We start from the raw sequence: 24,893 nt of genomic DNA, 5'->3' as shown, positions 1-24,893 counted from the left end.
ATGACTCGAACGCCTCCTGTTAAACTGCTTAAAAAACATTGAAACAAGGGAGCATCTTTTGACAGAGGTAATCAGAACAGACAAATTTTCTCGGAAGGCTAATGGTGAAGGCCGGCTTCAATGGTATGGTCTTAACCATGTTCACTGCATTACTCATATTTATTACTTTTTATTTATTTGAATCATTCGATGAACTGATATACTTTTTCTTCAGTTTCCTAACACCCGATGCGAAATTTCCTTGGCTCATACCCAATGCGACTTACGAAGAGAAAATTCCGGGAATTTTCTCAAGAATTCCTTGACTTCGGAATAACTTCCATGGACGAGAATAAACGAAGTTGCACATAGGCAACAAGTTACAACATCGAGTTGACATCTTGGAAAAAGAGCATGAACTTAATCAGATACCAGTCTCCTTTACAAGGACTACCAGAAGAACTTACGTGATTTTCTCTTTCATTCTTTAAAAAATTTAATCTCTTATTATATGGCGAGAGATTTTTTATCAAGGCCCTCGTTGTTTGCAACGGACCTGTTGAAGTAAATAAAATAATCAAGAAGAGGGTTCAGTAAGATATGTTGATATCAGACAGGAGAGTTTTCAGATGAAGTAGAGACATCAGGTTTGGGAGGTTTCGTTTTAAGTTTCTCACGCCGCCCTCTTTTTGTTAAAAAATTTGATCTCACATTTATAACAAACTTTTCAGAAATACCTTTACAGAAATAGAAAGTAAATAAATAAATATAAGAAGTTAAGATACTGGATTGGTCTACGGAGGAGGAGGAGGAGGAGGAGGAGGAGGAGGAGGAGGAGGAGGAGGAGGAGGAGAGGTAGCCCTATCAATAATCCTCATTTGTCGCTTGTCCATCATGGCTGCCAGCTCTGTGTTTGTAAGGGCTTCCTCCTGTACTTGGCCATAAATAATGACCATACGCCTGCCTGGTGCCTTCAGAGAATAGCAGTCCCGATGACCCAACATGATGATGCTGTCATGAGCAACAAGGAATGCACCACATCAACATCAACGTCAGCTTCCAAATGATAATACTGAATCCCGAACACGGTTGCGCTGTGTCAGGCTAAAATAAATTTACCATCCTTCAAACAATGAGAATACTATATATATATATATATATATATATATATATATATATATATATATATATATATATATATATATATATATATATATATATATATATATATATATGTATATATATATATATATATATATATATATATATATATATATTTACATACATACATACACGTGAATATATATGTATATGTCAAATTTAGTTTCCCATTCGTAAACTGCACGACAAAATTCTACTTCTTTCATTCTTTTAAAACTGATGTCATACAGTATACTGCTCGAACAGAACTGCTCAAACGTAGTAATAAATAATTAGCAATTATGCCCCTGCTCACCTACAGACAATATAATCGTGGGAGACACCACTAAAACGAAATGGCCGTTCCTTCCAAAGGATTCGCAAAGGCAAATCCTACCCAACGTGGCTGCCGCTTCACGGACACAACATTACTCAAGTCTTATTTTGGTCATGCCCTCATGCTGCAGGAATACTAAGTTCAAACCCCTTGTAATGTTGTTGCTCTAAAAGTAAGGTTTTATTTGGTGCTTCCCCCCCCCCCAACCCAACTCCTTCGCCAACTAAGTCTATAATACGTTATTTTATATATCCGACCTAATGACGTGCCTCCTCGCCATCTCACTACTTGCCTAAAAATTCCAGACCATAAAGAGATAACAAAATAACAGGCTGTTTATGATTTTTATGTAGTGTAACTGCCGTCTTCTGCTGCAGGATTTTGGGAAAAGTGAAGGACAGCAGATAAGCAGACTTGTTTTTATATAATAAAGTAAGTTTAATGCCCTGTAAATTATGATATGATAGTTGGTGAAGCAATAGAACCGATACGAAGGGAATGAATTGTTAAAAAACTTGTCAAGGTAAAAGACATAAGCAATGAAATTTACTCTAACCTTGCAGTAGGGAAGCAGCATTGACTATTAGCATAGTGTAGGTGAAGTAGGAAGGGCGTAAAGGGTACAAAGTGTAAAGATACGATAAAATTGTGGACACGGTTTCGTGGAAAGAGTGGATGACAGTACGCTCGTCAAAATATTTCTGTGAATCGGGAACTTGGATGAGGAGGAAAGGGAGACTGAAATAGTACCGACTGGACAGGGTGTCACTTTTGCGAAAGAGTGAATACACAGATTCATGTTAGAATATATTTCAAGAAAAGGACTCCAGAAAAAAATCTGAAATGTAAGAAATGGTTCTGACTATTTCGTTTCCTACTTTGCAATAAGTCCCGGAATTGATGACATCATCAGACGATACTAAAGGCGGCCCAAGTCTTTAAGCCCTTAAGACTTCAAAGCGCCTTACACGATGTGAAGAGAACTTAGCATACCACAGCCCCTCCCCTATTCACTACCTACCATACTCACGAACGAAAAAAATTTATAAATTTTAAGAAACTGAAGTCATAATTCTCTCTCTCTCTCTCTCTCTCTCTCTCTCTCTCTCTCTCTCTCTCTCTCTCTCTCTCTCTCTCTCTCTCTCTCAGATAGAAACAAACCACATTCGAAATATATTAAACTATTAAACACTAAGTTGAAAACTTCATACAAGATTTCGTTTCTATTTTTGGGTATGCATACATGCATTAATCTGTGCATGCTGTATTCTTTAGAGACCAGTCACACATGTATCGTACGACGCTAAGAAAATCGTCCTGCATAGATGTCTGTAAATACAAATAAAGTTTACAGTATAAGGCTTGTAAATACAATAAAGGAATCCATGTAGCAAAGTGAAAGTTCCTTGAACGGACAGTAGAACTTGCCGAGTTAAAAAGATCTTGAAGATATTGTGGATTGTATAGTTTCATATAAAAAAGTCCACTTCATAAGGCTAGGAGATTATCGGTATGAGAGCCTATACTCCAAACAATATCCTTAGTTCCTCTGAAGGTGACGATCAGGTCACTGGAACCTATCCACGTCGATAAGAGAAGAGTGAATTCAGACTCATCGTCTAACGTATCATCACAATAATATATCCGCGTCTAGCTCGTAGTGAGCCATGTTACGTTCTTTATTTTACTCACTAGCGGATCCAGAAAAATTTCCGGGGGTATCAATTTTCATGTTATACATACATACATACATAATACATACATACATACATACATACATACATACATATATATATATATACAGTATATATATATTATTTCTATAATAGATTTTTATTATTTTCCAGTTTTTATATTTCTCATTTATGTTATTATCTAAATCTTCAATATTATTATTTTGTCATTATTTTGGATCCGCTAGTGATTTTACTTAGAATCTTTAAGTGACGTCACGCTGATAGATAGCACTAATTTACGTTTCTTTAAGCAGACGACACACGATTTTGCATAAATTCATTCGATGTGACTGATGCTGGGGGAGTGTTCAGCTTATGGGCTCATCCATCAATTAACAGTTCAATGAGGAAGCAACCATTAGAGTAACCTGCATCTCAATGAAAAAACACTTCGCAGACACACAAGCGCATACAGGGAAACATCTTAATCTAACAATTTTGAAACGGCCAAAGACCCCAAAAGGAAAAGACACCAGTTGGGGGCTGGTAAATTCCCAGTGACTTTGAGGGCGATATCGGATATGGCAAGATTCCTTTTTACGTAAGCGCCTTTTATGACCTACGACCGGTTGCCCTTTCGCTTGAGGAGGACATGCCATCTCGAATTCAGTTAAACTGAAGTGACTTCATATTCAATAAAGACGCCGCAAGGACTTCTACCAGATTAAGAATGACACTTCTGAAAACTATCTAGAGCAAGGGAAGACAACGCTAAAAAAATATTAATTAAAAAAGGAAGTAAAAACATTCTATATAGGAGAGAAAGCAACTAAAGAGACGACGAAAAACCTCCTTATGAACAAAGGCTTATAAAAAGAAAACAGATAACTTAAATAGTTGAATGATGGGAGGAGTTATACACTGGATATACTTGGGGTATTGCAAGGTGCGTCATCAGTAACAGGTAAGGGCAGCGGCCTCCAATGACCTTATCTTTAGCTGGAAGAAAATTGCCGTGTTGGCGCTTTAATACTTAATCAATGGGAATTCGATATTTTATTTCAGTTAACATTTACAAGCAAGTTGTATACTGTCAATGCTTCATGTTTTAATGTATGTTCACATACACACAGGTACTATATATATATATATATATATATATATATATATATATATATATATATATATATATGTGTGTGTGTGTGTGTGTGTGTGTGTGTATATATATGTGTATGTGTTTGTGTATGTATATATATATATATATATATATTTTATATTACTTATATTGCTTATCTAAGTCGATATGAGAACATTTCAGAGATGTTAAAAAACATATGTTAATTCAAGGTATCTAGACAAGCATGTACATCATGTTATGCATCGCCCCCTCGCTCTCTCTCTCTCTCTCTCTCTCTCTCTCTCTCTCTCTCTCTCTCTCTCTCTCTCTCTCTCTCTCTCTCTCTCTCTCGTCACCGTTCATGAATCCAGCAAAAGACTCCCCACAGAGCGTCTGCAAACCACAATGCAAAGGCATTGTCGTAACTTCAAATCCGAGACAGTAATCGGGATCCTTCTGCGCAACAACAGTTACGACCGCTCCTCGCAACGATGCACGTCCCTGCTCAGAGATCTGAGACACAGAGAGAGAGAGAGAGAGAGAGAGAGAGAGAGAGAGAGAGAGAGAGAGAGAGAGAGAGAGAGAGAGAGAGAGAGAGAGAGAGAGTATACCTTAGTTTAACCAGACCACTGAGCTGATTAACAACTCTCCGAGGGCTGGCCCGAAGGATTAGCTTCATTTTACGTGGCTAAGAACCAACTGGTTACCTAGCAACGGGACCTACAGCTTATTGTGGAATCCAAACCACATTATAGCGAGAAATGAATTTCCATCACCATAAATAAATTCCTCTAATTCTTCATTGGCCGGTCAGAGAGAGAGAGAGAGAGAGAGAGAGAGAGAGAGAGAGAGAGAGAGAGAGAGAGAGAAAGCTACTGACCACTCACGTTCAGATATATTCTCTCCTTCCCTCTCCCCCATCACCAGGTACATCTAACAACATGCGACTAACAGCCAGATACATAATTCACTGCTTGGCAAACATACGTGCACTGGGTTCTTAAGGAAACGCACCTGTACAGTCCATTCTTCGTCTCGAGAGCGAACACGGGTCTTCTCTTTTGTGAGGCGTTAGGGCTTCAACGTGCATGCATTACGTACACAGGGAGAAAGTAATTGCATAATAAAATAATTTCAATTTAACTGGGGTGCTGATCGAAGCTCTGATACCTTAGTGGGTAAAATGCGGACAACAGACTCTAGACTAGGGTCCAGAATCCTGAAGAGACTGTAAAAGAATTAGCAATCGCCAAATGATCACTCTGTTCAGTTAATGTAATTCTAGCCTGATTATAAGAATTCACAGCATAATAAAAGCTAGTGACCTTTCTTGAGGTTAACCTTCACAGGTACTATCAGTCGCCTAGTTTGAATATTGATAAAGAGTTCGGTACAAAAGGTTTACTGGATCAAGGTGGCTTCGAATCGAGCCTCCCAACTGTTCCAGCAGCGGGGCTCTTTAATTCTGTCTTGCTTCACATCTCAGCCCTCAAGTGAACATGAATCTTTGGCCTGGTTAAGCTACTTTAAAATTATAATTAAAGAGACAACAATTATCAAGTAAACATATCACGGCCCCAGTAAGGTAATAAGGTAATAATTAACATAATAAAACCTAACGTAAATATACATGCATACATTAATCTGTTAATTTTTTTTCGGGAGGGGGGGGGTAATAAAGTAAAACTGCCGTAACACACACAAAAGTAAAGGTCTTCTAAATATCATTTTCAAGAACTAGCCTATACGACACTAGATCATCATTTACACTGAGACTACGTCAGCAGCTCGTGCAAATAAATACAGTTTAACGATTTTATAAGAAATGATCAACATGGTTCGTTTGCTAAAATTCTAGTAAATGAAGGCCAGGACGTTAAATCATTTCGTCCTTCAAGCTTTATAAAATATTTTAGGGAGGATTTGCTAGAAGTCGAGTTACCATACTACCCAGCCGATCAGGATTGCAATGCCAGTCCACATGTCATATACCAGCAATTCTTATTATAATATTTCGTCACATTACACCATGGCGGTATTCACATTTATTTCACGTCAAACATTTATAAACAAAAGAGTTAAACAATGGTTCGTCTTTAATAATGTACACAGATGTCTGAACGCCGCTGTCAACATGATGTAACATTTTTGCAAAGTACATTTTTTTTAAGAGCTTCAGAATCGCTAAATGTCTCTTCAAATCGCGATTTGACTGAACGACTTGATATTCAAAAGCTGACGTCACAACTACCGAGATTAACCAAATAACTCGAGAGTAATGTGATGGAAAACGCAGTAACCACTTGATTGTTTGCAAAACATCAGTGACTACGATAAAAAGTGGAACGGTCTTCTTGCCAGTTTTGATAATGCTGATGCAGGCGGTAATACTTATGGCATTATGTACCGTTACCTTGCGTTTTTGACGTACTGCTTGTTGACGTATGCATGCAATCATCTTTTTTTTATTCGTCTTCATCTATTCATTTTTTCTCACTGTTGAATCTGTTCTCACATATGATCATTCCATTTTAAGGAAACTAAGGAAGCTAACTTGCTTGTAGACCTGCTTCATATGAATGCTCATTAATAATAATAATAATAATAATAATAATAATAATAATAATAATAATAATAACAATAATAATAATAATAATAATAATAATAATAATAATATTTCACGAACCATACTTCACTTTAAGCAGGTTCCTTCCTACCTCCTGAAACAATGTAACAAGGATGACTTCTCAAACTAAACAACAAAAAAGAGAACAGGTTTGCACCTTATTAATATTTCATGTATATGTTACTTCTTAGCATTGTCTCCGACTCAGATATTTGTGTAAATTCTAAACGTCACTGCGGAATTTTCAGCTGTTCTGTGTCAACGACCCTAACCAAATAGGATTCCTTTTTCTGAAAGTCAGACATTCTGACGGAATTTAGAAGTGCTACCTGGAAAAAAAAGGTTAGAAACCTTTACTTACCATCTATTTTGTAGTTTATAAACTCATGCCGGTCCCAACACCGTATGAAGTTCAGTTTTAAGGCCCCTTGTCAAAATCATGTGTAATGCAAGCGACGAGTCATAATGAGGCTTGAGAGCCAACAGAACAAACGAATTTAGAAAGGAATTAAGCTAATGCACCTACGTTGCTAAAGCGACCTAATGAACTTGGTCGAAAACATACATGTGTATAGAAAATATATATATATATATATATATATATATATATATATATATATATATATATATATATATATATATATAATATATATATATATATATATATATATATATATATATATATATATATATATATATATAATATATAAAGATAGTAACAATGCTATCTTACTTTCTCGAATATATATATATATATATATATATATATATATATATATATATATATATATATATATATATATATATATATATATATATATATATATATTATATATATATATACATACATACATACACAAACACAGATGTGTATACAGTAAATAGACACACATACACACACACACACATATATATAATGTGTGTGTATGTATGTATGTATATGCTGGCGGTAACCACAATGCTACCTTAATTTCTCGTATATTATATATATTTTTACCATATACATCCGTGCTTGTAATAGCTACAATGCCCCCTTAACTTTTTGGATATACGCTTGTCACTACCAAGCCTTAGATTCAAATATGGGATATGAAGCAATTCTGATGTTCGGTAAAAGGATTCGAACCCGCATCCAGAGAATCAAGAAAATGGTTAGGTGGACAACATGGCCTCTTTCTTGATACTCTGAATGCTGGTTGCGGGTTCTAATTCTACTACCGGATATCTGAATTACTTCATACCTCCTGCATTTGAATCTAAGGCTTTGTAGTGACAAGCATATCCAAAAGTGTGAAAAATTCGAGATGTGGCTATTACAATTACACATACACTCATTATATATATATATATATATATATATATATATATATATATATATATATATATATATATATATATATATATATATATATATAATATTCTTCTTCTTTTAACGTGCTTTTTCCCATTTTTGTATATATATATTCTTCTTCTTTTTTTAACGATGCCTTCCCATTTTTGAAGGACTTTTGATTTTTGTTTGGCTTTGGGTAGACCTGTGGTCTCGATCGGCTGCCCTGCCTGACATCGCTTAGACCCCGGTAGCGTATGTTTCATGTATCATACCCGACCCAACGCCCTTTCTTCCCAGCAGCGAGAAGTTATTGCGCGGGTATGGCGAGAGTTCGAGACGTGTGAGATGTTTATTATGTTTTTAGAAGGTGTTGTAGTGGCTTTGTTTTGTGTGTGTATTTAGTCTGTAACATCCATTTGGTTTTTAAGCAAACCTATCCGTTGATTACATATATAATCCCGGGATGTCTACACGGATAGCAAAGTGTCTGCCTCTCTGATCAGTCGGCTCTGCGGTTTGAACCCGCGCCACAGACCTCTGAGTCCAAGCTGCTGCTGTAACCGACTGAGCCATCGAGGCTCATATATATATATATATATATATATATATATATATATATATATATATATATATATATATATACGTATGTATGTATATATACATACATTTGCACACAAATATTTGTAATACTGTACACGGGTGAAGTTGTATGTCACGCTAAAAATATTATCTCTCATGCGCATGTGGCTATGTGTATTACAAGGTACAGTATCGTCACATCTTCAGATACACACGCACGCAAGAATAATAAAACCAAGCGCGCACGCACGAAACAGAGCGGACACGCACCGTAAAAAAAGACCGCCAATTCCACGACGCAGCGAACCAAATGAAGACGGCCCTCTCTCATTTAGGGAGGGTCACAGAAGTCGCCCACAAAATAACACCACGCGCAGACGCCGATCGCACATCTGAATGTCTGGAAAGCTGTCGCAGATGGCGGTCTTCCTCGTGACTTTTCATATTTCCTATTTTTCCCCTCTTTAATCTATCCTCTTTTTCTCTGATCGTGAGAAAATTATGTTACCTGGTTGTCTACCGGAAAGGAGCAATTTGTTCCGCACCATAAATTCAGTGGTTGTTCTCAAATTAAGGTAACATTATATATATATATATATATATATATATATATATATATATATATATATATATATATATATATATATATATATATATATATATATATATATATATATATATATATATATATATATAATGTAATCTACTGTTCAATATTTGTCTTAAAAATTACAAAATGAAATATATATGAATAACCCACAATATTTCTACCTATACACATTACCATTGGCAAAGTCTGCTGGGTATTGGTCGAATTATAGTGTTTTGTTTCTTTATATACCTATATACAGTGTATATGTATTATATATACAACATTTATATATATATTATACATGTAATTTTATACATATATGTATATGTGCCCCTCCAGTTTGTAAAATATATACAGTATATATGTGTGTGTGTGTGTATGCCCCTCCAGTTTGTAGGACTTATTATCGGATGAGACTGTTAGCCCCAGCCCTGCATCACGGATGCTCAAGAGGAATGTGCGCCGAAAAGCTTTTCACATTTCTTGTTGGTCACCCCATCCATGATGAGACCAAACACACGACTGTGTTACTTCGCGAATTACCTAAGATGTCCAAATTCAATTTCCTTCTTCCCGGAGTACATTAATAAACAGACCCTCCGGCCTCGTCAGCACTAACAATGCGAATGTTCCTTACCATTACGGAACACAAGTAAATAAAACTGACATCACCGCAACTTTAATATCACCCGTGTCCTAAGAGTCACGGTATCTCAGTGGAGTCCAAGTCCCGTTTTATTCGGGATTAGAGAAGTCTTCATTCCGCGGCCGGACTGCTGCTATCTGCACCTTGTGCTATAAATAGAGAGAGGGGAGTGAACGACCAGGGACCCTTTCTTTCATTCTCAGTCTCTCTCTTCTGGTCTCTCCAGCCAGGAGGTGACCTTCCTAAGACGACAAAAGAAAAAACAACCGGGAAGTATTTCGTATTTTGAGCAATGTAATGTGATATATTTTTGCATAAAGAATTTATGCGTACAGTATTTAGCTGGGTTCCTTATTATTATTGCAAAATAAAAACCACTATTTAATTGTTCCGTATTATTACAAAATCTGTATGGAGCTTTCGAAAGAGCGGTCAGGTCATTAAGAAGGGTGAGCTAACCTGCCTACAATTTTATCTCAATCCTTTAATAAATTTGGACAATAACCAGATAATTTTACAACTCACGTTTTAAGAAGTATCAAGAGATTTTAGTTAAAGATGCACACATACTCATGAGGAAAATGTTGAATACATAATTAAACTGCTCAGCAAATTTAATATATATATATATATATATATATATATATATATATATATATATATATATATATATATATATATATATATATATATATAAGTTCTTCATTGGAGGGGTGGGTAGAGCTCTCGGCTAGCATGCTGCTGGCCCAGCGTTCAACTCTCCGACCGGCCAATGAAGAATTAGAGGAATTTATTTCTGGTCATTGAAATTCATTTCTCGCAATAATGTGGTTAGGATTCCACAATAAGCTGTAGGTCCCGTTGCTAAGTAACCAGTTGGTTCTTAGCCACGTAAAATAAACCTAATCCTTCGGGCCAGCCCTAGAAGAGCTGTTAATCAGCTCAGTGGTCTGGTTAAACTAAGATATACTGAACACACACACACACATATATATATACATGTATATATATATATATATATATATATATATATATATATATATATATACATAATATATATATACATGTGTGTTTGTCTGTATATAAACACATATATATATACGTATACATTTATATATTAACAAACGCATCCAGAAATTCATTTAGGTGAGCATGTAAAGTCACCACATCGACGCCAGCGTAGTGTTTCAGCGGCGCCATTAACTAAGTCTCTGCTGAGCATGTTTTCTTTGGTGACTTCCCATTTTCTTCAAACTCAATTAGTCACGCCTGAAATGTGCCAGGTCACGCATTTTTAACCATTTTTACTTTCTACGTATTTATACAAATGTCACACATTGTGTATCATATGTTTCTTCATTCACAGCATCAAGACTGTATCCATATTGAAGTTCTGTATGTTTTGTATTGTAATTTGTACTCGTTCACTGCATATTATTGTTTATTGTTTCGACCTCAGGTCACAGTCAATTCCATTGTCTTTTCGCGGGCGGCGCCAGTCGGCCGCTATATAAACTGCCTGGATCTGTAATAAAGGAGCAGTAACTTTTACCTGCTCGTTTCTTTGACACCTTACAGTGGTGACCCCGGGTATCCGGAGCCATTAACGGACCGACACGGCGACTTAGTCTTGGCTCCAGGATTTCTCCAAAACGCTCTTAAGCGGCCTAAACACGGCGCTGTAACCAGCGTTTGAGCGTGCTGACTCTCGTCGGCGTACCCCACCAGCGTCACTAGCGGAATCACACGGCACACGAAAGTGCGCACTGACGCGAGTACCCCACTCCAGTAAGGGATCAAAGGAGCGAGCAAGGACGCCGGTATCCCCTCCTTCATGCAGTTAAACGCGGACCTCACGGACTCGGAGGTTTACCTACCTCCCATCACACCCGCACCCGCCCCCGCATCGAGGCCCTCCCGCAACTCCACACCAGCGCCCGAACACACAGCGGTCGGGCAACACAATCGCGGGCCGCCCTCACCGTAAAACTGCCGCCGTTTATGCAGGGGAACCCATCGATGTGGCTGCGCAGGGTGGAGAGCCACTTCAGAATCACGGACCTGACGGACGAAATCCTACAGGCCAACACAGTGCTCAACACCCTTCCGGAGGACGTGTACAGAAAACTCATCTCGCGAGTACCCGAAACACACACCCTCACATACAGCACCACAAAAAAGTTCCTCCTCGAAGCTTGCTCCCTGCCCATCGCCGAGCGGGCTGCCCGTGCTATCGACCTTGCCATAAACCCACACCACGACCTCAATTCAAGAGACGCTTGGAGCATGGTCGTGGATCTCCTGTCACTACCAGACTTGGGTGGCACAAAGAAGCAGCAGGAGATAAGCTTCACGGAAATCTACCTTCACCAACTCCTCCCGGAGGTACACAACCAGATCGCTCACCCCTACACCATGCCTATCGAGGACCTCATAGAGACGGCGCAACATCTCACAGACTCCGTCAAGGTTTCACAGCGGCTAAAACCGGCCACACAGCCGGTCAGCTCCGTCCAGCCTGAAGAGGACGTAGAGCAGCCCGTCAACGCCATCGCCAACAGACATCCACCGAACCACAGCAGATGGAGGACCCCGGGCTTCTGTCACTACCACAAGTGGTTTGGAAAGGACGCCCGAAACTGCCTGCCGCCCTGCTCGTTCGCCCGTTCAAAAAATGGGGGTGGTGGCGGCCAGCAGGACAGGCCGACATGGCAGCCGAAGAACCCAAGGGCTCAAAAACAGTAGGTTTTTACGTCCGCGACACCGTCCCCTGCAGGATGATGCTGGTCGACACAGGGGCCTTTAAATCGATCTTCCCGGCATCCAGAGAGGACTGCAACCAGATACCAGACCCGGCCGCCTTCCTGACGGCTGCCAACGGAACCCCCATCCTCTCCTACGGCACCAGGCCCCTGTCGATCTCCATCCTTGGCCGGAGTTACTCCTGGGACTTCATCGTCGCGGACGTGGAACCCCACTCCTGGGGCCCGATTTTCTGGCGCACGCCGGCCTGCTGTCGGCGTGGCGCAAGCGCCTCCTCGATACCGACTCCTGCCAGTCTCTCCCGTTAACAGTGGGACCCAGACCCACCATCAGCGCCGTCGCCCCCCACCAGTATGCACACCTACTGTTGGAGTTCCCTGAGGTATTCAAGCCCGAGCTTCGCCAAGTCCCTGGGGCCCCAGCCAAGCACGGCATATACCACCATATAACGACTCAAGGGCCCCGACACATGCAAAGTTCGAAAGACTTCCCCTCAGCGCCTTCAGGAGGCGAAAAAGCATTTGCGGAGATGGAGCGGATGGGAATCTGCAGGAAAGCCTCCAGTCCATGGGCCTCCCCTCTCCACATGGTGCAGAAACCGGACGGCTCCTGGAGACCCTGCGGCAACTACAGGCGGCTCAACATTGCAACAGAGCCCGACCATTACCCTCTACCCTCTACCCAACATGCAGGACCTCACGGCCTCCTTTCACGGGGGCCAAAGTATTCACTAAATTGGACCTTCTTAAATCTTACTTCCAGGTACCTGTTGCACCAGAGGACATACCAAAGACAGCCATCATCACGCCCTTCGGGTCCTATGTGTTCGCCTTCTCCACTTTCGGGCTGAGGGAACGCCGGGCCACCTTCCAGCGGCTCATGGACAGCGTCCTGGGGGACCTAAAGTTCTGCGTCTGCTCGTCGACAACATTCTCATATTTTCCAGGTCTCACAGCGAACACCAGAGACACATCAGGGCAGTCCTGCAGCGCCTCCAAGAAAACGGCCTCGTCGTCCGCTTTGACAAGTGCACCTTCGGCGTCCAGAAAGCAGAATTCCTGGGTCACGAGGTGTCTCCGACAGGCGTCTGCCCTCTTACATCGAAGTAGCAGTCGTAGCCAGGTTCCTGACCCCACCTCCGTCAAGGCCGTCCAGGAGTTCCTTGGGATGGTAAACTTCTACAGGCGGTTCATCCCGGGATCGCGCACACCACAGCCCTGACGGAAGTCCTAAAGGCCAACCGAAGTCCCTGTCTTGGGGACCCAGCCAGCAGCAGAGCCTTTCCCTGACGAAGGCCGCCCTCGCCAAGGCAACCACCTTGGCAAACCAGGATCCCAAGGCCCCCTCCAGCTGATGAGAGACGCCAGTAACGTCGCCTGCGGTGCTGTTCTGGAGCAAATCATCAACGGCGCCCCCCAGCCCATAGCCTTCTTCAGCAAGAAGTTCAATCCCGCAGAGACCCGCTACAGCACCTTCGACAGGGAACTCTGCGCGATGTACCGCTCAGTTTGGCACTTCAAGTTTCTCCTGGAGGGGACGCCCTTCACAATCTTCACAGACCATCAGCCACTGGTTCACGCCTTCACGAAGCAGGGGGACGCATGGTCTTCCAGACAGCAGCGCCACCTCTCAGCCATAGCCGAATTTACCTGTCCCGTCAGGTACCTCCCCGGCAAGAAGAATCCCGTAGCAGACGCCCTCTCCAGAGTCGAGTTGAATGCAGTGCAGCTTGGTGTGGATTACCAGGACCTCGCCAGAGAACAGGCCGCTGACCCAGAAACCCCAGCATACCGCACCGCTATCACGTCCCTCAAGTGGTGGGACGTGACCCTCCCCCGAAGGCCCAAGCCTGCTCTGCGACATCAGCACAGGTCAGCCCCGCCCGTTGGTTCCAGCCTCACACCGCCGCCAGATATTCAACATAATTCACGGCCTCTCACACCCTCCGGCAGGACCACGGCCAAGCTGCTTTGAAAAAGTTCATCTGGCACAGGGTGCAAAGGACACCACGTCCTGGACAAAACAGTGCCTGCAGTGCCAGACCAGTAAGGTGGGTCGTCACACGCAGTCGGGGGTGGCGAGTTCCCACAGCCAGAGCGCCGCTTGGCCACATCCACATCGACGTCGTCGGGCCCCTTCCCCATCAGGCGGATCCAGATACCTCCTGACAGTGGTAGACCGTTCGACGAGGTGGCCCGGCCACACCCATGCAAGAAGCCACCGCCAGTGCGTGCGCCGAGGCCCTGCTCTCCAGTTGGGTTAGCCGCTTTGGCGTCCCGGATCACATCACAACCGACAGGGGCCCGCCTTCCTCTCCGAGTTGTGGTCCGCCCTGGCTCAACTGCTGGGAACCATGCATCACACCACCACGGCGTACAACCCAGTGGCCAAAGGCCTGGTCGAACAATTCCACAGGTCCCTAAAGTCATCCCTCATGGCCCGCTGCACCGCCGAGGACTGGAAACATCAGCTGCTGTGGGTCCTCCTCGGGTTGAGAACCGCCCCAGAGCCGATGGCACCCAATCTGCGGCCGAACAAACCCATGGGGAACCCCTCGTGGTGCCGGGAGAGCTCGTGACGGATGAACGCCACTCCCCATCACTGCAGAGGCTCTGCGACGTGGCCGGCAAGTTCGCCCCTTGCAGGCGCTCATACATCGACAAATCAACCAGCTTCATGCCGCCACAGCTGTCATCCGCCACCCACGTCTTCGTCAGAGTCGACGCTGTCCGTCCACCACTAACCAAGCCCTACAGGAGACCCTTCCGCGTGCTGGAACGGAACAGCAAGGCGTTCCGCCTGGCACTCCCTGGGAAGGACGACTGGGTTTCAATAGACCGCTTAAAGCCCGCCTTTCTGTCGGAGAGTCCCGACAGCGATGCAGCACCCCTTCCGCCCAACCGCACTCCAGCACGCCCTCACCCTCGTCTTGGGGGGAGAGTATTTGTAAAGTCACCACATCGACGCCAGCGTAGTGTTTCAGCGGCGCCATTAACTAAGTCTCTGCTGAGCATGTTTTCTTTGGTGACTTCCCATTTTCTTCAAACTCAATTAGTCACACCTAAAACGTGCCAGATCACGCATTTTTAACCATTTTTACTTTATACGTATTTATACAAATGTCACACATTGTGTATCATATGTTTCTTCATTCACAGGCATCAAGACTGTATCCATATTGAAGTTCTGTATGTTTTGTATTGTAATTTGTACTCGTTCACTGCATATTATTGTTTATTGTTTCGACCTCAGGTCACAGTCAATTCCACTGTCTTTCGCAGGCCGGCGCCAGTCGGCCGCTATATAAACTGCCTGGATCTGTAATAAAGGAGCAGTAACTTTTACCTGCTCGTTTCTTTGACACCTTACAAGCAATGTGAGTGTTTTGTACTCGTATGAAGTCGAGTTAATCAAACTGAACACTCTTCGAATGTCAGTTGTAGGAGGAAACCTTGAAAGGTGGCAACACAGAAAAACACGTAAGCATCCCTACTTATACTTTATAATTGGATGACAGCTTCCCGTTCATTCTAATACGCAGAGCTAGTTAGTTGTCCGGTTTCCAGCCGGAATACTAAGTACTCACCGTTATCTGTCAACGGTGTTTGACGAAGCAGCGCACCATAAGCTACGTTCGTTATTAACATAACAGGTTACAGATCTCGAGAGCAACTGTTCCAAGAGTCTTTTCTTCATATTATAATGACGAATATAATTTAATTTCTTCAAGGTTGAAATCACAATCATGTTTACTATCAATGGCCGCATATTCGATTCGATTCTCTACATTTTTAAAGGCCGCGGCCACCTCAAATCCAACTTGAGCTCTCGTCCCCCCCTGCCCGTTCCTCACGTCCCCCCGGACCCGTTCCTCCCCCTCCCCCCTCCGTTCCTCACCTCCCCGCCGACTTGGGAGGTAGATAAAGTCATGACTATAGTTTGATAGAGTTAAACACTCGAAACTCCTAATCCAGGCAAAGTCAAAGGACGTGATAATATGGATGAAAACTTTTATGTGAAAAACAAAGAATTACTCATATGACAACAATGAATCCATGCACAATTCGTGCTGAGAAGTTGTGGAGAAAACTTCTAATTTGATGCTGGTAACTAGCTTTCCTTTCGATTATACTGTGTGCTGTAACATGCACTCGTATCTGGTTGTAAATACGTAATTACTTCTTTAACCACCATTTACAAGAACTTCGACACTAGCAACTATTTACCCTTGAAAACATCATACAAGTTCTCAATTCCCAGGGAAAATAACAATAATCACAAGTAATCTTGTAGCAATTCAAGTATGCCCATCTGACCTAAATTATTCTTTCTGTGGCCCAAGAAAACTTCTCATGGCACCCGGGGGGCCCATATGACCCACGCTGAGAAACCCTGATTTAAAATAACACAAAAGTAAAGAAAATTCATTGGGGAGACGAGGACGGTAAAGGAATGCAATACTGCTATGTGAAGCAGAACTTGGCCCACGCGTCAACGTCAGCATGATAATAGGTATGCGGAAGGATGAGGCAATAAACATACATAATAAACAATAAATAACTACAATTATGGGACGAAGAACTGCAGTATAAGGCTTTCATTGTTTTCAATTAAAACTAGATATTAAAAAATGTCACAACGCTTGCTGGACGAGTCAACTTGCTGCTAATGAGCGTTAAATGCTAATTAGTCTCTATAGCAAGGAAGTTTGACTCATTTACGCACCACTTAAGAAAACGAACACGGACAATTACTCTTGTTTTAGTCCATATCCTTAAAATATGCAAACACGAAAATCTAAGTGTTCGGTTGTACACACTCAAGATGCAGTCTGAACGTAGCCAGTACAAGAGCCATAGTAATCATCCTGACGGTGAAGCTGTTAGCCCTATGCCCTTCTGCCTCCGGGATATTTTTTAAACTTTTTACATATTTCATTTATTTTCTTTTTCTTAATGATTTTTATATTGATTTTTGACGAAACACTTTCAATTTTCAAAGTCGACTAACTGCTAAGTCGAGAACACTGGCTACCTAGCTTAATACCGGCGCAACAGATATTTTAGAAATTGGACAGAGTCGTTTCTCCCACGTGGGATCGATTTCAGGCATCTCGCCGGAGAGGCGACACAGACTTGTCGGACCACAGGTCAAATGAGAGAGAGAGAGAGAGAGAGAGAGAGAGAGAGAGAGAGAGAGAGAGAGAGAGAGAGAGAGGAAAATGTAAACAAGGACTGACCATGACAGGAACAAGGATAAACGAAGACTTTTTAATTGAGTGAACCCTTCGAATACCTTTGTCATTGACACCTGAAGAGGGGAGTTCGATTCTTGTCTATCATTGTTTGACATCCTCGATCGAGCTCGGCTAACAAAAGCCGTGGAAAATATTGCCTTTTTTTCTTACAACATACAAGAAAATGAAAAGGGAGATAAATTCATATACAAATGATGTCAAATTTTCCTTTCTTTGAATTATTCGCGAGTTCAAGTGCTAAGATTGTTGCGCGCGCGCACCCGACAGAGAGAGAGAGAGAGAGAGAGAGAGAGAGAGAGAGAGAGAGAGAGATATTTTGGTTATGTCGCTGACCTTATATCTTTCTCCTTCGTCCGAGGTACCATAAAAACCGAAATCGATTTCAATATTTAAACGGAAAATATTACACATGCCTATTTATTTCATCCTTGACTTGAGGCTAATAATAATAATAATAATAATAATAATAATAATAATAATAATAATAATAATAATAATAATATGCACAACAAAAAGTGCACCAATCTGTTTATTTTTTGCTTAGAACAACAACAGTACTCTTCTATAACTGGCCCTTACATAAACATGAAGAGTGAAGGTATCTTTGGACGATATGAGTACACTAGTAGTAATGATTACAATAATAACTTTTTACTAAAATTATTATCAGCAGTGGCAGTAGCAATGAAGATCTCATCATGAGAAAACGAAAAAAAAAGAAAAGACCATTAAAATTTCCATGAAACAGAATCCTCGTGTTAAAAAAAAAACGAAAAAAACACACTGTAAAGGCATATGGAAATAGGAATAAGAACCTCAAAAAATCTACATATATTTATATATATAAATATATATAATATATATATATATATATATATATATATATATATATATATATATATATATATATATATATATATATATATATATGTAAAAAGTTAAGTATATCTTAGTTTAACCAGACCACTGAGCTGATTAACAGCTCTCCTAGGGCTGGCGCGAAGGATTAGATTTATTTTACGTGGCTAAGAACCAACTGGTTACCTAGCAACGCGACCTACAGCTTATTGTGGAATCCGAACCACATAATGACGAGAAATGAATTTCTATCACCAGAAATAAATTCCTCTAATTCTTCACTGGCCGATTGGAGAGTCGAACCGCTGGGCCAAGAGACCCACCCTTCCAATGAAGAATCTGTAAATATATATATATATATATATATATATATATATATATATATATATATATATATATATATATATATATATATATATATATATATATATATATATATATATATATATATATATATATATATATATATATATATATATATATATATATATATTATAAAAATTCAGAAATGGAAAGAGACTTAAGAGACAAGTCCGTCGGTAGCACTGTAATTATTTTGACAACAGAATATCGGAGTACAATAAATCAATACCAGTTGCATTCAGCTTATGACTCGAAGAGTCCACTAATCATTGGTCAAGACAATATCGAAGTCAATCCATATCGCTTGTGGAGTTGCTACAGCTAATTGTTTATCTTACGAGCAGCGATGTTTCTTTCCAAACGCAACATTCATTAGAAGTTACATTATGATCCCCAGAACATCACCTAATCTTATAAGCAAGACATAATCTTAAAAGGAATACCGAATATCAGAAATAACAATATTATAATCTTGAAAGGAATACTGAATATCAGAAGTAACAATATTATAATCTTGAAAGGAATACTGAATATCAGAAGTAACAATATTATAATCTTGAAAGGAATACCGAATATCAGAAGTAACAATATTATAATCTTGAAAGGAATACTGAATATCAGAAGTAACAATATTATAATCTTGAAAGGAATACTGAATATCAGAAGTAACAATATTATAATCTTGAAAGGAATACCGAATATCAGAAATAACAATATTATAATCTTGAAAGGAATACTGAATATCAGAAGTAACAATATTATAATCTTGAAAGGAATACTGAATATCAGAAGTAACAATATTATAATCTTGAAAGGAATACTGAATATCAGAAGTAACAATATTATAATCTTGAAAGGAATACCGAATATCAGAAGTAACAATATTATAATCTTGAAAGGAATACTGAATATCAGAAGTAACAATATTCTATTTCGAACCATGCGTTATTTACCCTGGAATCAACATGGTTTTCCTTAAAAGCAAAGTGTGTTCACCTTAGAAGCAACACTGATTTATCGTCGATGCAATCCCTTACTAGCTCTTTTGTAAAGACAAGCTCGGTAAATTCACCAGTAGATAATAAACGCACAAATGCCACTAAAATTATGCAAGGCGTGCAACCAAAAACATCCATGTATATCTTTATTCCAGTAATCATTATTTGATTCCTCATCTCTTCCACTCGCCGTTCTTACTTAAAACTTCTTTTTTCTTTTAAGTTAAATTAGATTTCGATCTTCATCATCCTTAGGGAAAAAAGTTTAAAGTCTTGGTCAGACTTGTTACACCAGAATATCCATCATGCAATACGGAATCAGTGAATTTTTGAAGCTGGGAAAAGTCGGGGATAAAAAGAATTTAATAATCATAAGGAACTACGAAATGATAACGTAGCGAGAGTATTAAAGAGCGAGTAATAACAACAGAAGAGAAATAATGAAAAGTCTCTGATCTTTTACGCAGACATGATGATTTCCAGCCCCTGGAAAACGGTGGGGAGATGAGTAAGACAAATTTTGGCTCCACTGTCTAAACAGCAGACGCCACAACGAATGAATAACCCATGCTCGCAAACAGAGAGACCCATGGTTCATCCTCTAATATGGACCTGCTGAATCTTTCGGGAAATTCCAGCGATAAACAAGACACCCGGTCGAGCGAAAGTAAAACATTTCAGCGTTTATTGTAGCAATATCTTCGTCTGCAACGGGACTGGTTGTAATCACAACACAGTATAAAATGAATGTCCACCGTTAAATCTAAGCGGCGATCAGACTGGTGGTCTTAGAAATGTTACTTCAGGAGCGACATGCACGCTTTCCGTTGTTGACGTAAAGTTATTATAGGTAGGTAGTCACCTTGAGTGGGTCATAAGAGAAGGGTGAGGGGAAGGAAAGGAAGTAGGGTTAAGAACCTCATCCCATATATATATATATATATATATATATATATATATATATATATATATATATATATATATATATCTTATATAATCACTATAGATATGATATATATATATATATATATTATATATACAATCACTCTTAGAATATTATATTTATATTTATATATATATATATATATATATATATATATATATATATATATATTATATAATATATATATATATAAATATATATGTATATGTATATATTATAAATTAAAAGAAGTGTTTTCCCACTGAACCCAGGCTGACTTCCTTGCAATCATTTCAGCTGACGTGAAACCAACCATATTGCAATTTTAATCCCAATTACCGACTGCCCCGAGGTAGGGCAGTGCTGAATTCTGACAGTAATTAAGAAAACATTCAACGAACTCTGTAGTGGGTTCGTTGATCAGCCCCCTAGTTCCATCTCCACCATTTGCATCACCTCATGACTAATGCACCTTCAGTGTCCATCTCCCGGATAAAGCCGAGACCATTTTATGTCAGGGGACATTCATATCTAAAGAGAAGGATCATCCCTATAATTTATTCACATATATTTATTTTTCGCATAGAGATGGGAAGCTTACTCATCAAAATGAAATGAATAACTTTTCTACACTTTGAACTGTCGTACAGAAAAATGTAAATTACCGTCAAGTACACATTCACTGAATATCACAATGAAACTTATCATGAAACCGTCACATACCAACTGTACATTATATCTTAAATGTAATATGGTAAGCATACGTGAGGCGACAGACAAACTCGTCCAAGGTGGCCTAAGCGCCCCTCACCAACACCCCCTGGTTCAGGATAAGCCCCTAAACCACAAGTGTTCCGGGAGTAAGGAACCCCCTGGGTCACGAGCGGTTTGGGGTCATCTGTGGTCAAACACTGCAGCGCCCTGAGCTACTCCGCCTCGGTCGGTCGGTCTATAAAAGCCGCGGCTCCTCCGGAAGGCGATGCAGTTGAGTTGCAACCCACAGTGCATTCGCAAGGTGGTTTCCCTGTGGACGCGACTCCTTTTTCGTTTATTTTATCACGCCGCCTAAAAGTGCTGAAGGATTTGCTCGCGCTCAGAGGTACGGTTCTTCACCACTTCGATGTCGTCTCTTTTGCTGAAGTTTGTTGGGTTAAGTGATGTGTGAAAGCAACGAGTCCCTCAGTGCTCACGGCTGCTTTATATATGTCTGTGTATTTATCTATGTATATGTATGTATGCATGTATGTATATATATATATATATATATGTGTATATATATTATATACATATATATAATATATATGTATACATATATTATATACATATATATATGTATATATGTATGTATATATATTTATATTATATAAATTATGTATATATATATATATAAAATATATATACATTCATATACAAAATTATAAACATATATATAAAATATATATATATATATATATATATATATATATTATATATATATATATATATATATATATATATATATATATATATATATCGATTTTATAATCACTTATCTAAATTAAGTTCAAATCTAAATATCAGTAATCAAATACAACGACATGACCCCTGCCGTTTCGTGTTAATAATTGAGAGTCGCGTCTTCGCGTTCAATATAGAATTTCCTTTTTTTCCGAAATTGTGCAATGGAAAGCCCAGTTTTACGACGGCAACTCTTGATAAGCAAAACCCGACAGGTCAAACTAACACCACTAAATAAAAGACGAGAGAAGGAGAGGGAGAAACAGAGAGAGAGAAGCATGGTAGGGAAGAACTGAGAAAGAACAAATGTGACACATGATTCCAGAGGACACGACAACCTCTCGTCATACAAGAATTTAACTGTATAGCACCGGTGTTCCCTTTAATTCTTGTGTCATTTACCCCGACTGTAACTTGGCGTGCAAAGAATTCTACGCAATTCAGTAAAAAAAAAAAATGGTAGATCATTTTTGACATGAAGTCCGAAACACAAATGGCAATTTCATTCATCATTATTCTGTTATTACCTCTTTTTAGCATAAATTTTGATGAAGAAAGCCAGAACGTTACTAGTTTAATAATTATCCTTTGATTGTTGTGTTAGTCATAAAACTTTTTATTGTTTTTTCATTGTATACTGGTAGCACAAGTTCAAAAATGAATGCCGCCAATTTCCAAAAATAATCTTAACAAAAACAAGAACTTCGTAATAGTTTCCTGATAGAATCCGAATACCAAACCAAGAAAAAACTTCCTGGTCCTCGCACATCAAAATGAACTTATTCTTGCGCAAATTCTCATCTCAAAGTATACACCGATTTGATATAAAACCTATCAAGAAGCTAAAGACAAAAATGACCCTCGTAATGTACATATTTTTCAAGTAGTTAAAGACAATGATGGAGTAAATTAATTTTGCTTCCGGTGTCCAGGGTCTTGAGTCGATCATTCGTGGCTATTTTGTGGTGATATCTTTAGACCATAATGTAAAAATATCAAACATTTGTGAAACGACGACTTATAATTTCCTGGGCAAAAAGAATGAAAATGCTGTCATTTCTAAACGCTTTCATTCGTCATTTTATTTAACATCGTATCTCCCAGGTTTTTAACTGATAGGTTGATCATAAGTCAGCACACACATTCATATATATATATATATATATATATATATATATATATATATATATATATATATATATATATATATATATATATATATATATATATATAGCTATATACATATACATATATATCACAAGACTAGTAAAATCGGAAAATCGAGAAAATTACAGCTGTGTCGGCGACTCAAAGACGCCTAAAAAATACCATGAAGATGCGCCACCCTCTTCTCACGATTACCATATCAAATGTAATCAGGGTCCATTTACCTGTGTCTTCCAGGTGACTCCGGCTTGTTTTGCTATCTTTTTGGGAAACGATCAGGGAGCAATAAACCTACTGACAGTTACAATGCCGAGACATCACCGCACTGCCATCTGCTGCAGGAAGCTTCGCCATGAACGTTACCAATGTGATTCGATCAAATATCCCGTAATGTTTTTCACGATTACAAAGTAATGATATAGCGGCATCGAAAAATTATGACCTAAAATAATAAGTACATAAATCAAAAGCATACGAGCCGTCTTCCTTTTCCTGACAAAATGCGTGAGCGGTTATTTAGCTTGTTACATATAACTTTAGACATCAAAATCAGTCCCCTTGAAAAGGATATTATCAGAAAATATGAATCACATTACTCGGCTCATTAATATTTGTAATAATGCAATTTCCTCAAAATGTTAAACAATTTCGAGTTATTTCACTGAAGCATAAGTAATTCAGTACAGAAACGTCTTTTCTTTACCGTGTTAACAGAAAAATGTAAATTATTTGAAAAGCTTTACGAAACAATCATTTTCATTTAATTTTTTTTCTTCTAAACTATGATTCAACGCCAAAATAAGTAGTGCTCGAGGCATGTTAGACGTCGAGCAATTTCGTACATCTGGCAACAAGACCCGGCGTTCAAGTTCAGGGTTTGTTTACGTCCTCACATCCGATCGAGGGCTGCAATTTCCTTTCAGAATTTACCCAATAGGACGGAAATGATTTTCGTGGTGACGAAATTGTCTTTTTATTGTGAGTGTGTCTGAGTGTTTTGTGTAGCCTTCAGAGGGCATGGGGTCAAACCAATACCACTAAGC

At 39.5% G+C, this 24,893-nt stretch overlaps 1 protein-coding gene and 1 long non-coding RNA gene across 3 annotated transcripts in view; one reads left to right on the top strand and one right to left on the bottom strand.

Annotated features, from left to right (window-relative positions):
* The window catches only part of LOC136838651 (uncharacterized), a 129,097-nt gene that overhangs the window by 85,094 nt on the left and 19,110 nt on the right, over positions 1 to 24,893 (bottom strand). The window lies entirely within an intron of this gene.
* LOC136838649 (uncharacterized) overlaps positions 22,140 to 24,893 on the top strand; it is an 11,504-nt gene continuing 8,750 nt past the window's right edge. The window contains exon 1 of the mRNA XM_067103961.1: positions 22,140 to 22,285. The gene's annotated coding sequence lies outside the window, so the exon portion shown is untranslated. The remainder of the gene's footprint in view (positions 22,286 to 24,893) is intronic.

This window comes from Macrobrachium rosenbergii, chromosome 5 (assembly GCF_040412425.1).
Source record: "Macrobrachium rosenbergii isolate ZJJX-2024 chromosome 5, ASM4041242v1, whole genome shotgun sequence".
In the NCBI taxonomy this organism is placed as follows: Eukaryota; Metazoa; Arthropoda; class Malacostraca; order Decapoda; family Palaemonidae; genus Macrobrachium; species Macrobrachium rosenbergii.
The sequence above is the reverse complement of the archived record's forward strand: the minus strand, read 5'-3'. Positions and strand labels throughout refer to the sequence as shown.